General features: G+C 40.1%; 1 protein-coding gene across 4 annotated transcripts in view; it reads left to right on the top strand.

The window, feature by feature from the left end:
- The window catches only part of MGAT1 (alpha-1,3-mannosyl-glycoprotein 2-beta-N-acetylglucosaminyltransferase), a 55,784-nt gene that overhangs the window by 25,816 nt on the left and 14,813 nt on the right, over positions 1-15,155 (top strand). The window contains exon 1 of one of the 4 annotated variants that reach the window (XM_060759375.2): positions 13,439-13,561. The exons of the other annotated variants lie outside the window; for them this stretch is intronic. The gene's annotated coding sequence lies outside the window, so the exon portion shown is untranslated. Of the gene's footprint in view, positions 1-13,438; positions 13,562-15,155 lie in introns of those variants that run through there. 4 annotated transcript variants of the gene reach the window in all.

Below are 15,155 nucleotides of genomic sequence, written 5' to 3'. Positions count from 1 at the left end.
ACCGTTATTGTTCTGTGTACAGTGATAGCAATAGTCATGAATCTGCAGCTGCACTGACTTCCTGAAAGACAGCTCAGTGCATTCAGGTTCACTAAAGTGTGAAAACAGAATTGCAGGTCGTTACCATTAAGGTTTATTTAAATGGGAAATTTCTTACCTCTGGTTTTAAATAATCTCATTGAATCCTAAAGGTCTACAGTCCGTCAATAATGTTTCAGTGGACTCTGTGAAACATGGTTAAGTCAGTGAGTCAAGTTTTTTAGACGTCCAGTGTATACATTTTGATTCTGTTTTTACCTTGACACCCCAATTGTGTTGTTGGATTAAAAACAAAGTTCCCAGTCATACAGAGCTGTTTTCAATGCCTTTTAATTTGCACCAACCTCCTTTATACTTGGGTTTATATACTCCAGTCAAGGCAAAAGTCCATTTATTTCTCAAATGAAAAAAGCCACAAATCTAGGGATTATGGCTTGGTCAACCTTTTAAATCAGCGATTCTTTCAGTTTGGGTGTTTGATTTCCTTGTCTTCTGTCTGATGGCCTTGATCAGCCCTGGCCCTGAATTTGGGGTCTTCCCTTTAGAAGTGCAGAAATGCCCCATAGTCTGAAATTTAAACATGCCTCTTCCCTTAACTCTGAAATACTAATGAAAGTGACTTGAATTCTCAGAACCGATGACTAAAGGTCTCCAGCTACATTGCTTGAAAAATGTTTTAGTAGTCCAAGGGTGCCTGTCATTAATCTCTTGCTGGAAGAAGACCGTTGTGGGAGGATATTATTATTTCCTGTGGAATAGGGACTTTTTCTTGATACTACCAAAGGGCGTTTTGTTCCCTCTTCTGATGTTTTATAATAAAGATTTAGATGGATTAAGTTATTCTGCAGTTGGCACAGGATTTGGGCATATTTTCTCAGCTACAGCAGATCAGGTCTCTCTTCTTGAGACTCAATCATCTGAAACAGCTGGTCTTGAGAGGTGTCTTTTACAGCTTGTCTCTCTTATCTAGAGGCCTTTGATCCCAGAAACCTGGTGGGATCCCACTCTTCCCACTTGCCTTCAGGATAGGGGAGTATTGTACCTATAAAGTCATAAATATTATCAGATTCCCAGTACCGATTCCAGTAATTACTCAGCCTTCGAGCACATATCCAAAGCTAAAACACAATTATGCTACAAGTAGGTAACATTGCATCCCATAGACAATGTTGAATTGTAGCTCCCATCAGCTGTGTCCATACCTCGGGAAGTCAGACTTGGCCACACTGGTCCATGCTCTTGTTACATCCCATATAGGTTACTGCAGCACACTCTATGTGGGGTTGCCTTTGAAGACTGTTAGGAAGCTTCAGTTGGTCCAACGGGCGGCAGCCAGGTTGCTCACCAGAGCGGCGTACGCGGAGCATACAACCCCCCCCCCCCCCCCCCGTTACATCCACTGGCTGCTAGTCTGCTACCAAGCACAATTCAAGGTGCTGGCTTTAGCCTATGAAGCCATAAAGGTTCCAGTGCAGTCTACCTGTCCAAACATATCTCCCCCTGTGGTCCATCTCAGAGATTAAGATTGTCTGGGGAGGACCTGCTCTTGGTCCCACCTTCTTCATAAGCGCAGCTGGTGGGGACAAGACAGGGCCTTCTCAGTGGTGGCCCCTCAGCTGTGGAACTCCCTCCCAGGCGATATTAGATCAGCCCTCTCCCTCCTAGCCTTCAGAAGGAGAGTAAAAACCTGACTCTGGGAGCAGGCTTTTGAAAAATAAGGCAGTGCAACAATGTTAATGTGGAATATGTGCAGTTGACTACAGAATGGCCTTAGATTCTGATCCCTGGATGTCGTGTTTTTAACATTTGAATGAATTTTAATTCTGTTTAATATGTATTCTAATCAAATTTATTTTTAAGTTAACATTGTATATTTTAAGGCACTACGTAAGCACCACTTTTAAGCCACCTTGAGTCCCCTTTGGGGTAGAGAAAGGTGGTATACGAATAAGGTAAATAAATTAATCAGCCCCAGACAGCATGGCCAGTGTTCAAGATTTTGGGGATCTGGCACTAAGTTGTCTAGCTCTAAATTATATTAGTGCATCTGTGTGTATGTCTATGTATATTTGTGTAATAAACACTAAAAAAAAAACTTTCAGAATTCCCCATCTTCTGTCAGGAAAATTTCAAAGGAGTCAAAGAAGACTCAGATTGTCAGACCCTCAGAAGGTACATTTCATTGTGGGATTTGTAGTTTGGTGTTACCCCAGCACTCTTTAGCAGATGAGGATTGTAAGCCATCTTGAGTTCCCGTGCTGGGGTAGAGAAAGGCGGGGTATAAAAATGGCAAATAAATAAAAATAAATAAAGGACTTCTAAAATTGCAGTTCCCGTGCTCCATAGCATTGAGCTATGGCAGTTAATGTGATGTCAAATTGCATTACTTCAACAGTATAGATGCAACCAGAGTGTGTCCCAGGGCTCCCTTTGAGGCCAGAGGTTTCGTCCTATAGGAAGAACTGGAGCTAGACTAAACAGAGACAGGGACTTGTTGACCTTCCATTTTTTCTTTTGAAAACCAGGCCAGGGTTCGGCTCTAGGCAGTCAAACTCGTTTGTTCACAGATTTTCATTAGCAACTTAATCTGTGCTGTGGATGATATTGTAGTGTGAGTTGTTAATTCAGCAACAGAGTGTGGAGATGGGAGAGAGGTATCTGGACCTTGGTTCTTGGCAGTTTAATGGAGGCTTGGCTTTATTTGCTCAAGCTGTGTTCAATCAGTCTCTGGTTGTTTGTTTTGTTTTTTTTATTACTAGAAACAGATTGCTCAAGGTGTCTGTCTGTGCCGAGGCTGGAAAAGATCCAGCTGATCTGAAATCCTTGTACTCTTTCGTTGATTTGGCACTGCTATAGTCGATCAGGTGAGTAGCTCAGGTTCTTGGCAGTGGTCCTTCCCCTATGAATTGGGGGCAGAAGGGAGTATAAGGTGTGGTTCACATTTCTTGGAGGGAAAAGATGTTTAGATTCTACTGTGTCTGCCTATACATGTTGTTGGAGGAAAGCCAAGAGATTCTGGGGAGAAACAAGGAAGAAGCTTCCCAGGCCCCTTTCATACAGCTGTATAAAATCCACATTGAACTGGATTATATGGCAGGGTGGACTCAGATAATCTAGTTCAAAGCGGATGTTGTGGATTATCTGCCTTGATATTCTGGGTTACATGGCTGTGTGGAAGGGCCCTTAGTATTAGTTGCAAAACTAGCCTGATGTTCCTGAAACATGAAACTGGTGGAAATCTTGCCAGAGTAGGGCGACTAAATGATCAAGGGTCTGGAGAACAAGCCCTATGAGGAGCGGCTTAAAGAGCTGAGCATGTTTCGCCTGAAGAAGAGAGGAGACATGATGTGGGCCATGTATAAATATGTAAGGGGAAGTCATACGGAGGAAAGAACAAGCTTGTTTTCTTCTGCCCTGGAGACTTGGACACGGAACAATGGCTTCACACAACAGGAAAGGAGATTCCACCTGGACATTAGGAAGAACTTCCTAACTGTGAGAGCTGTTCAGCAGTGGAACTCTCTTCCCCAGAGTGTGGTAGACACTCCTTCTTTGGAGACTTTTAAGCAAAGGCTGGATGGCCATCTGTCGAGGTGCTTTGAATGCCCACAATGTCTCTTCCAACTCAATTTTTCTATGATTCCAAATCTCAGTGCGTCAAGACGTGTGAATTGCTAGCTTGCACTGAAAAATGTGTTCATGTGCAGGCAGTTACAAACATGATAGGTTGTGTAGGTTTGTTCTTAAGTTGAATTTGTTTGTAAGTCGGAACAGGTACATTTTTAAGTGTAAATCCAAGCAAAATGTTTTTATCTTTGGATAGCATAGGGAAGGGTTAACACCCCTGTGGTGTTTATTTTGCTGTCTGTGCCCCTGTTCAGAAGATTTCATCTCACTTTCTGTCCCTGTGACAATCGAATTTTGAAAAAAAATCTTGTCGTGGAAACAATGATAAAACTTCAGTGGAGGTACCTTTCCCCCATGATAACTCTTTCAGGAGTTAATGTACCTTCTTTAGGGGTAGATTTCTTTCACTTCCTATTGTCCCACCCCCGTTTGTAACTGTGAGCCGTTTGTAAGTCAAATGTTTGTAACTCATAGAGTATCTGAACTTGGAATGTTTCCCTTATGCTAGGGACAGAAGCTAATGCATTAGATAGCCTCCAGGGAGATATATCAGCCCAAGCTCAAGAAGCCATTCTAGTGAGCAATGCTGGAGCTTGGCCATGAGACCTTTCAGTTTAACATCCCTGCTTAGCTAAAGACATCCTTATTGCCTGAAGGTCCCTCCCAAAAGGATCTTTGCATTTGTGTATATAAAAGACGTGAAGACAAGGAATGGATAGTGTATTTCTGTTGATTGACTGCCTCTCAGTGATATAGAAAGCTGAGAATTCTAGGAAAGGGAAATCAAAAGTAGGGTAAACTGGTATTTCCTATGGAGGGCCTAGTCACGAGAAAAGTACAATATAGTCAGCCCTCCACGTTCTTTGGGGTTAATGGCACAGAACCTCATGAAAGTTTGAAACTATGACTTAAAAGTTACTGTTTTTATTATGTTTTTGTCTATTGGTAATATATAAATGGGACACAAGATGGTAAAACATCCAGGCATCCCCTGGGCAACGTCCTTGCAGATGGCCAATTCTTCACACCAGTAGTGACTTGCAGTTTCTCAAGTTGCTCCTGACACAAAAAAAACCCTCAATAATTATAATTTTTTAAAAAACATACTGTTTTTCATCTGAGAGAACACATTTCTAGGAATTTCTAGGCCCTCTAGCATGACTCTATGATCAACTTCTTCTGGAAGCTGAGCATAGAATCACATTGGAGGACCTAGTTCCTATATAGAACATTTTAATTACTGTAAATTCGTGAATAATCAAATTATTATTATTATTATTATTATTATTATTAACTTTATTTATACCCCGCAAAATCTCCCCGAAGGACTTGATGCGACTTACAAAGGCCGAGGCCACAACAACAACAGCATACAAATACAACAATAAAACTCATAACAAATAATAAAACATCAAGCATAACAATAAACAGTAAAAACAATGACACTGTGACACATTTAAAACCTCAGGCCGGGCCAAATATAATAGAGAAAATTTAAAAGTGCTGGATTTGACAAGTGATATGTAGAGGTATTTGGAGGTAGGTGCAATGTGCAGATAATCCTAAATCTCTAAACAAAGTGCATTTGGGACTTGATGCCAGGAGTTACCTACTCTGGAAAGGCACACTGGAACAGCCAGGTCTTCAGGCTCTTCCTAAAGGCTGCCAATCTCAAAACCACAAATATGAAGGGCCTACTATAGATCAACCCCACTGTGTTCAGATGTTAAAAACAGACTGCTTAGTTAGAGGTCTTTCCAAAATGTTAGTATGAATGAATGAATGAATGAATGAATGAAATTTTATTTATAGCCTGCTCTATCTCCCCGAAGGGACTTAGGGTGGCTTATAACAAAATACACAGTGACAAACATTCAGTGCCAACAGTAATATATAAACAAATAAAAAACAACTCAATAAATTACAAAATGACTTAAGTATTCCAGATGTAACACAATACTACACGTAATTACAAATGTATTAAGTCCTTAAAATATCATTAAAAATCTCTGAAATTAGGCTAAAATTGTTAAAATTTAAAATTTAAAATTATTCGTTTTAAAATTAAGACCGATCATGTTAATGTGTACAGACCTTAAACCAGTGATCCCCAAACTCTCATTTTCCCGGTGTTTTGAACCTTAGCTCCCAGAAGCTTCGACTTATCTTTGCCAATTATTAGGGCTTCTAGGAGCTGAAGTCAATAAGCATCCAGAAGACTACTTTGAGAAAACCTTAAACATATAATTTAATTTGATTCCCAGGCCTGTTCATCTGTATGTGCATTCTGCATTGTATAATCAGTAGTCTAAACTGTAAGAAATGTAAAGTTTGTGGTCCATAAAATTACAAGTCTTTCTGTGCTGTTCTTCTCCAGCAATATACTACCTCTCATTGTGGGGTTGCATATATTAATCATGATTCACACCCCTATTCTCCATGAATTTGTCACATCCCCTAGGATGCCTTGAGGATGCCTAGGGGATGTGCAAAGGACTATTCTGTGCACAGGACTTTTCCATATATTACGTATCAGTTTTCCATTCTTCCAATATCATTAATGCTTCTGATTTCAGTTCATTCATCCCTTTTAAACACAGTACTATCCCTGTATCCTCAGGAGATTTTTCCTGAATGTATTGTGGAAACAGGAAACCATGGATAATAGCAAATCCTATTAAAATGAATTACTTCTCTTGGAAGCGACTAGAGCAGTGGTTCTCAACCTTCCTAATGTCACGACCCCTTAATACACTCCCTCATGTTATGGTGACCCCCCGCCCCACCAACCATAAAATTATTTTTGTTGCTCATTCATAACTGTCATTTTGCTGCTGTTATGAATCATAATGTATATATCTGGTATGCAGCATGTATTTTCATTCACTGGACCAAATTTGGCACAAATATCCAATATGACCAAATTTGAATACTGGTGGGGTTGGGGAAGGACTGGTTTTCTCATTTGGGAGTTGTGGTTGCTGGGATTTATAGTCCACCTATAATCAAAGAGCATTCTAAACTTTACCAGCAATGGAATTGAGTCAAACTTGGCACACAGATCTCCCATGACCAACAGAAAATACTGGAAGGGTCTGGTGGGCACTGACCTTGAGTTTTGGAGTTGTAGTTCATCTACATCCAGAGAGCACTGTGAACTCAAACAATGATGGATATGGACCAACCTTGGCATGAATTCTCAATATGTCCAAATGTGAACACTGATGGAGTTTGGGGAAAATAGACCTTGACATTTGGGGGTTGTCGTTGCTGGGATTTATAGTTCACTTACAATCAAAGAACCCCACCAATGATAGATCAAATCAAAGAGCATTTTTAACACTACCAACAATTGAATTGGGCCAAACTCCCCACACAGAACCCCCATGACTAACAGAAAATACTGTGTTTTCTGATGGTCTTTGGCGACCCCTCTGACACTCCCTCATGACCCCTCCAGGGGTCCCGACCCCCAGGTTGAGAAACACTGGACTAGAGGTTAGTGTTGGAAAACATACAAATTCCTAGAGATGTAGACTTTATAGGAATGTGATAGGTCTTCCAACAAAACTCTATGGCAACTTCTTGTGGAAGCATACCACAGGATCTCTTGGAATATGTAGAAAATTCTTAGGGAGCAGGTACCATCCTGCTGGTATGGGGGTCATAATGTTTCTGTTTTGCGTTTTTCTCATTTTGGGGGCAACTGGAATGTTTTGACACAGAATTGGCACAATTTTCTTACCACTGACATTATCTTGTGTTTTTTTATGGTAGAATTGTGATGCCCACTGTTGTTATTTCCTGACTAATTGCAGCATTTACTTTTAATTGACGCCATCTACTAAGATAAAATCTTTAGTGATTTTTTCACCATGATTCATGATTTCATCTGAGGTAGTCACAACCAGTTGTAATCTCATTAGTGTACAGAGCGCTAGAATTTTGTTTCTCCCATTGCACGGTTCATTACTCTTTTAATCTCATCTGCTCTTATGCTGTTTATTCATTCAGCTCATCTACAATGGAAAGATCTTTATGAAGTTCTTTTTGGTATTTTGATGCCAACTTAAACTTGGACCTCTCTATGAATTTTAAATTAATATCTTGCAGGAGTAGTCTTCATTTCTTTCTTGCTCCTATTCCTAAGCGATTTTTTTCTCAGCAAGAGGAAACACTCTGTGCTCAATTTTAAAGGAATTGTTCATATCAAGCCCCTTTTCATTCAGATGGAGTCAAAGGTATTTTCTAATCAAAGTTGGAGCCAGGTGAGTTGGCTGAACTTGGAAGCGTAGATCTAAAGTTTGATTTTACAGCAGGAGTAAAGGTTTAACAAGGTGACCAAAGAAGCAAGGTATTTCTTTATTTATAGGATTTATATCCCACCTTTCTCCCAAGATGGGATACAAGGAGAAATCATTTGAATTCCACAAAAGTTGTAAAACTAGAATCATGCCCGAACTTCTCTATTTACTTTGGGGCCTTAAATAGGCCTCTCTGGATCAGTGCATGTGTTTTTCTTGTTCCTAAATTTCCAATATTAAGCTTTTGTGTCAACAGTAAACACTTCAGGGATGCCAAGCAAACAAGTGCAAAATTCCCTATGGTATTGGGCCGGTTTTGTAGTTTTAGTCTCATTATGTCTGTTATTACTTGCTGTCCTTTACAAAATGGTTTTGTAGACTTTGCATGGCATGTCTTGCGTGCTCCCAAATTTGTACCCAGTTCTTCATTATTAGAGTGAAAAAAAAAAAGATGCCCAACCCTAGTTTTGCAGAGTCCAGATGACAGTTTGTATTTCAAGAAAAGATCCCAGAGTTCATGAACTTGTTTACGTCATTGGGAAAAGGAAATATAGTTGGGGAAATAAGGCAGAAGATGAGTAGCGGCAACAATTTTGCATTCATTGCTGCTTCATCGTTCATTGCCTTCCCTCTGGGTTGAAATGAAAGAAGTTGGAGGTGGTGGAAGGAGTATTATTAAGCTGATAAACGTGTTCTTAAAGTGCATCCTATCTGGTGTGGAACAGTTTCAGTTTGATGCAAGAAGAATTATTGGATGATGATGATACTATGAAGAAAGTGGACTGTCCCTATTTTATAGGAGGATGGGGTACAAATTTGTGATGATAATGATGATGATTAGTATTATTAATCCACATTATTACACAACTTTTTAAAAAGTACTTTGGGCAGCATAGCATTGCTCTAAATACTTTGCATTTTAAAGTGAAAATTCACATCATATTAAAATAAAATATACACACACTCACATAATAAAAATGCCAGTGAAAAGCCTAAGCAAACAACAGACCAGGCTGATGTATTAAAGCGGCTCATTATATATGATTACATGCATGGGAACCAAAATGAAGATAGGGAGGCATCACTGAGGATAAGGTTCCATAAGCCATCCCAAAAGTTGGCTAGCCAAAGAAACCTTTCTATTCTCCCAGTCCTCTGAACCTGCCTCAGATGGGCTTTTAGAGAAGGGCTTCAGATGTTGATCTTAGAATATGTTAAGAGTTCCACATCACATTTCAGGTTAAATACCTTAGTTTACAATGTACATTTAATGTTCCTCCTGAGTTCAACCATCTCTCTTCATTTATGGAGATAGAGTGGAATATAAATAAACTCTCCTCCTCCTCCTCCTCCTATTCTTTTCCTTCTCCTTCTGCTATGGTGAGGGGCACAGGACTCTGGTTTTTGCTTGCTCAGAATTTCAGGGACTGTGTTGTATGAAGATTTATGTGTTACACAAAATTTATGTGGCACAGGACTCCAGTGAAAGTGAAAAAACATGAATAAAGAAATGGCTTTTTTGAAAAAAAATCTCTGAGACCCCTTCAACAAAGCTGAATAAAATCCCACATTATCTGTTTTGAACTAGAATATATGGCAGTGTGGACTCAAATGACCCAGTTCAAAGCAGATATAACTGTTTTTAAGGGCCCTGTGGTCAACCTCCACTGGAAACTGAACATAGACTTGCATTGGAAGATCTAAAGAGTCCTAGAGAAGTCTTCTCCCTAGAAATAGCTAGGTCCTCCAGCATTACTTCAAGAAGTTGATAATAGAATCACAGTGGCGGACCTAGAGATTTTAAAAATTCAAACCGGTAAATAATCAAATGAATAAAAGTCAAAACAGCAAGTGTGGAGGGACAGCTGAATTTTCTTTATGTTCTGTGGGTGGAAGGACCCTTGGTGCTGCTCTGAGAATCTGGTTTGACTGTAGATGCCACAGGCAGAAAGTAGTCAGGTGGATGTTCTGGAGCAATAGATAGCTGGCTTCCCAAAGAGCCCTGTCCCTGCTGCTCCCTGCTCCAGAAAGCTCCATTGCCCTCTGACTGCAGCAGGAAACAGCTGGCAATGTTTACACATTGCAAGGTCTCCAGAGCCCAACTGTACCCAAGTGACTTGTTCTGAGGAGGCTTTCAGAGCAAGGTGTTTTGAATGGGATTGGTAAGGTGATCGCTCAAATGGTATAGGTGGCAGAAGTACGATGCCTGCAGGGGGGAAAGTATAGAGATCCTCTCGGTGAACAGATGGATCCACAAAATATCTGAAAACTCAGAAATAGATAGAGTAGCTAAGTCTGTTGTATGTTTGAGAGAGAGTAGGAATAAGATGACTGCTGCTAATTTGGAACATTGAATTTCGCTCACAATTAAGGAGTTGAGAAGGTGAAAAAATGTATAAACATAGTGGTAGTTAATATATTGTTAAAATATACATCTATAATAGAAAAGCAGAAAGTTATCTTTTTATGTATAAGTGCTTTGTTGTTTGTGTGTGTGTGTGTTTTACTTTGAGGTATTTTTTCCTTTTGCCTTCACAGTTGTATTGTTAATACAATTTTTAAATGAAATTTAATAAACACGATTATTGCTGGCTTCAGTGAGAACAATTAGAAAAAAAATCCTAATGAAATAGGGGTTCTTTTTTAAATTTGTAAAATATTTCTAGGACAAGGTTTTGCTTGCTCAGAATGACAGGTACTGTGTTGTATGAAGATTTATGTGTCACACCATCTAAAGTTTTAGAATAATAATTCCTATACGCCCATTAGACTATTAGACACCACATACCCACAGTGTCTACTCTGTTCGCATCAACTCATCAAGAATTTTGTGTTTTTCTTCGCTCCGCTACTCACCTGAGATTGTTTTAACTAGTCAGGCTTTGCACCTGGAAGTTTCTGTTTTCAAAGTGTCTACCCAGACACTAACCTACGGCTATTCTCTTAATAGCAGAGCTGTTCCTATTGTATGTGGAAAATTCAAGAGTTATGCAAATCAATAAATAGAAGCCCTCGCCCCACCAATGCTGAATTACATTATAGAAAACTCAGACATTGTGTTCAGCATTCACAGAGGAATGGCAAGGAGCAATTTAGTAGCAGGAAAGTAAACACTAGCAGAGTATTAAGAGGACTGAGAGAGCATGCGATGGAAAAGGGAGACACTCTAAATTAGTGATTCCCAATCTTTTTTAAATCACGGACCACTTTTGACTGAGGACCACTTTGATCAGGGACCACTCCAACATTAGTACCAAAAGGGTTACAAATCAGTTTTTGGTCACCTTTAAATTCGGTTTGTTTATTTGGGGTGCTGATTCAGAAAATTGTATTGGATAGACCACATTAGCTCTAGTTTCTGATACAGAACATATGCCATTCAGTAGTCACCATCTGCTCGACCATAGAAAGCCATATTTAATAAGCCTCGGCACTATAAGAGGGTTCCGCAAGACCAGTCACGATGTAGTAATGGTGAGGCCACAGACCATATTTTAGTTCTTGCGGACCACAGATTGGGATCCATTGCTCTAAATGGTTCTTCAATCTTTAGACATCATCTCACAGTTTCAGAGCAATTCTCCTGAAATGTATGAATAACGTAGCTAGAGAACAGTATAGCAATAGTTGGAAAACCTGCTAGTAAGTACTGAGAAGTTTGTATTCCTAATAACAAATAGTGCCAGCAGCCCCATGTACACTGACCATTTAATGCACTATAAAGCTAGATTCAAACTGCACAAAATAAGGCCCTTGAATACACATCAGTGCTCTCTAGTTTGTGTAATCACCATCCGGGCCGCAAACTGGTTCCAGGATTTCCTGTGTAATCATCTGCACAGCAAAACCTTTCTTTAATATCTTTTTGAAACCGCATTAAATTACCAGTGTAGATGGGACCAAAATCCCAATGATGGACGCTCCATCCTCTTGCCTTGCTCATAACCAGGTGCACATCAATTGGTTCTAAGAAGAGAACCAGTTCCATTGAGGGAGAGAAATGAAATTTTCTCTGTGTAAAACTGTACCAGAATTATCTATTGTTCTCAACTGGTTATTTTCTTTCTTCCCACCATGATGTGTATAGCTTGTATGTACAGTCCTTTGCAGGCAGAATCAGTTATGCAATTTCTTTATTTGTATAAACCCCGTCATTTCCAGGGTAGGGTTTAAGATTCCTTCCCACAGGGATTGCAATTCTTTGTGCGTTATTGCTCCCTGCTCTGCTTGTAAGTAAACCGTTCTTTCCCTCTATGATTATAAGCTGTGCTGCTTTAGTTAGGGGCCACAAGGGATATGGCTGGCCTGCTGCCCCATTTATATCCAGTGAGAGTACTTAAGATAATCTATCTCTATCTCCTTGTAAAGTTGATCTTATGTCTTGCACATTGGGTGGGTTCATTACTCTGTGGTCAAAGCACATGCTTTTTATACCAAAGGTCTGAATTTGGGACCTTTTATAGAAAAAAGTATGCCATTTATCGTTGTCATCTCCAGGTAGGACTGAGAATGGCCCTGCTTTGGAACTCTGAGGAGCTGTTGCCAGCTTATGTTGACACTTTTAAATCAGATTAATTAATAATCTGATTCAGGGTTGCTCCTACACTGTAGAATTAACACTATTTGACATCACTTTAGCTGCCATGATTCAGTGTAATGGAAGCAAGGCAGTTGTAGTATTGCAAGGTCTTTAGCCTTCTCTGCCAAAGAGTGTTGGTGCCTCATCAAGCTACAAATCCCAAGATTCCATAGTATTGAGTCATGGCAGTTAAAGTGGTATCAATCTACATAAACTCTACAGTGTAGATGCATCCTCAGTACGAGGTAGCTCCCTCTGTTCTGTTGTGCAGTGGATTGGAAAGAAGTTGAATCGGTATACATCTCAATCAGGACCATTCTTTTCTGACTTTCACATTGCCAAGCAACTGAGAATTTACCAAAGATTCGTGCTTCTTTTTGTTGTTTCTGGCAACCACAGGTGGAATGTAAACTATACTTGTGGTCTACAGGCTTCACTTTTTTTGAGGAATACCAAAATGGAACAGTTTTCTCATCTTTCTGCTTCACTAAATTGAAAATGTGTGACTGTTTCCAATCTCGGCTCATCTGTACCATGATCCGTAGACATGGCTGCCTTGGCAAAAGCCTCACGTCCTGTTCCTTCTCAGGCCAACATATTGTTTCAGCTGCTGCCTGTGTCACCCCAGTTCATTGAAGTGAATTGTCCTTCAAATCTGGTATTGTTGTAAATGTCTAGAAGGACAATGCTATGTCAGCAACCACCCCCTTCCAGATTCTTATCTAATCTTTGCTTGCAAGGCGTATAGAAAATACACAACTTCCTGTCCTGTGAAGGAAGTGCAGCCTGGTTTCTAGCTGGGGAAAAATCAGTTTCGCAAAGGATGTCCAAAAGCAAATCTCAGTTCTGTTGCATCAGACTTGCCTTGGTTGGTGTTAGACCTTCACTGAGATTTCATGGGGCAAACCTACAGCTATATCTAGACCTGTTCTCCTGATGGCTCTTCTACCCATCTACACAGAACTGCCTAGCAGTTACATGGAAATGCAGGGTACTTGGAGGTGGTCTGGAAGTGAGTATTGTTCTATTGCTTTCATGACCATGTGCAGAGTTATGAAATATATTTCCTTTTGGTAATGAGTTTCTGATAGAATGAGTAATGGTAACTGGGTGGGAAGAGATAATTATTTTTGCCTCTTTTAATGCTTTTTAGTTTTGCTGTTTTAATTCTGGCTCATTTTTAAGAGACTTCATCCAGGCTCTGTTGGGACTTGAGGCCATTCCATTATTTACCCTTTAAGCTGCCATGGCTCAATGCTATGGAATCCTGGGAATTGTAGTTTTACAAGGTCTTTAGTCTTCTCTGCCAAAGAGTGCTGGTTACTCACCACACTGCAATAATTCCATAGCACTGAGCCATGGCAGTTAAAGTGGTGTCAAACTGCATTGATAGAGTGTCGATTCAGCCAATGACTGTTCCATCCTTTTCCTGTCTTTCCTCTATTGCAATAGTTCCCACCCCCCCCCCCTTTTTTTTTTTTTTTTTTGACCAGGGAACCACTTTGACCAGGAACCACTCTCCAACATTAGTACCAAAGGATTAGGAATCAGTTTTTGGTCAACTTTAGACTCGGTTTGGGGTGCTGATTTAGAAAATTGCATTGGTAGACTATTTCTGATACAGAACATATACCATGGTCAGCTACAGGGAAGGTATGGCAGGCAGTGCGAAAGGAACAGAAATAAAATAAATAAAGAGGAAGGAGACTTGCGCACCAGATTTTCATCCTCGTGGACCTTGGCCCACAGGTTAAGAACCATTTCTCTATTGGTACTGACTCCCGTTGCCAATTCAGCTTGATGAGCCTTAAATAAAATTACAGTACTTTAATTTAGGATCTAATCCTATATGAAGGAACCAGCCTAACTTGAATGCTGAGGAGGAACTGGCAAAATATTCCACCATATTGCATAGGTGCCTTGTCTGGCAAAGGGTGCTTATAGAATGTGTTTTTCATGCTTTCAGCTACAAGAACAGATTGAATCTTTTGTTGTTTCAGCTATCTCACTTATTAACTTACTCTGCAAATGAACTTCCTGTTTGCGGACCCCAACGTTATTAGTCCTTGAGACTGCTAATCTTCTTTTCTAGTACAACTCAGGACAACCAGAGGACTGTTACAATTCATTTGGGCCCCACATGCTACGCAAGTCGCATGTTCTATTTGTTTTTCCATGAGCCATGAGAAAAAAAGTTATTTGTGTTTGCAAAGAATTTTAGCTCTTTGTTCATGACTAAGGCAAGGAAACCTATTTAAATTATCTGATGTAGTAGTATCTAGATCAGTTATTTTTATGGACTGCTCCTTGGAAGTTTTTCTTGTAGGTCTTGAAAGCTGGTTGGTTTTGTGAATATGAACCAGTTGTTGGTATAGCTCTTATGTATTCGGTTCTGCTGTTGTTCAGTCACTTCCGACTCTTTGTGACCCCATGGACCAGCCCACGCCAGAGCTCCCTGTTGGCCGTCACCACCCCCAGTTCCTTCAGAGTCAAGCCACTCACTTCAAGGATGTCATCCATCCATCTTGCCCTTGGTCGGCCCCTCTTCCTTTTTCCTTCCATTTTCCCCAGCATCATTTTCTTCTCCAAGCTTTCTTGTCTCCTCA

This window comes from Anolis sagrei, chromosome 2 (genome assembly GCF_037176765.1).
Source record: "Anolis sagrei isolate rAnoSag1 chromosome 2, rAnoSag1.mat, whole genome shotgun sequence".
NCBI classification, from domain to species: domain Eukaryota; kingdom Metazoa; phylum Chordata; class Lepidosauria; order Squamata; family Dactyloidae; genus Anolis; species Anolis sagrei.
This window is presented reverse-complemented; position numbering and strand designations above follow the sequence as displayed.